Source organism: Benincasa hispida, chromosome 5, assembly GCF_009727055.1.
Source record: "Benincasa hispida cultivar B227 chromosome 5, ASM972705v1, whole genome shotgun sequence".
NCBI classification, from domain to species: Eukaryota; Viridiplantae; Streptophyta; class Magnoliopsida; order Cucurbitales; family Cucurbitaceae; genus Benincasa; species Benincasa hispida.
The window spans coordinates 50,686,402-50,687,240 of NC_052353.1; the positions used below are offsets into that span (position 1 = coordinate 50,686,402).

At 33.4% G+C, this 839-nt stretch overlaps 1 non-coding gene across 1 annotated transcript; it reads right to left on the minus strand.

Moving 5' to 3' along the window:
- Window positions 1–376: 376 nt before the first annotated feature.
- LOC120078876 lies at window positions 377–463 on the minus strand. The gene has a single exon (XR_005482154.1). It is a non-coding gene; the product is annotated as a small nucleolar RNA SNORD25 (small nucleolar RNA).
- Window positions 464–839: the final 376 nt, after the last annotated feature.

Below are 839 nucleotides of genomic sequence, written 5' to 3' on the forward strand. Positions count from 1 at the left end.
ATAAGTCCTAAAAAAACCTAAATGGAAGTTAACATTATTAAATAAGAGTATCTTCCTTTAAAAATAAAACAAAAATAAAAGGGTAAAATCGAGAAACCAAAAAAAAAGTAACATATTTTAAAACCAATTGAAAATGAAACTAAAAAATGTAATTTTTGAAAGACCGCTGTCTTCCTAGGGTTTATACTTTACTATGAAAGATCCTTTCCGCCTCCATTTCACAAATCACAACTAAACCTAAATTCATCTTGAACAAAAATTAATCAATCCATAAGAAACCCAAAATTTCAAGGAATCAAAGATAATCGCTCATTAGAGTTGTTCATCCGTTCCAAATCGAAATCGAACGAAAGAAACAACAAAAAGAGCAAAAGAAAGCAACTCAGTCCCTTAGATGTTCGTAATAAATTGCGATCATATTCGCAAATCATTACAGGTCTGTAAAAGGCTCATCACCGTTGCGTAAAAACAGATCAATTCAAGGCATTAGCAAATCATTTGAAGGATGTAGCTACTCCAGTGTTCTCCCAAGCGCTATAAGATTGAAAGCAAAGGGAGAGATTGTAGAAAAGTAACACAATCGATGTTGCTTCAAGGGAACGAGTCAAATGGGAACAGATTGAATCCGCACTGACCAGATAATGAAGCTGCAAATACCATGGAATCCAAAATCACTTCACATAAAAGAACAAATTACAGAATGAAATCGAAAAAATAGATCTGAAAAGAGGAGGGCTTAGATCTGTGAAAAAACGAAGAGAAAATGAAGAAGATGAGAGAGATTAGATCTGAGGTGACGAGAATTAAGAAAGGAGAATGGAGGAGTGTTTGATTTAAAT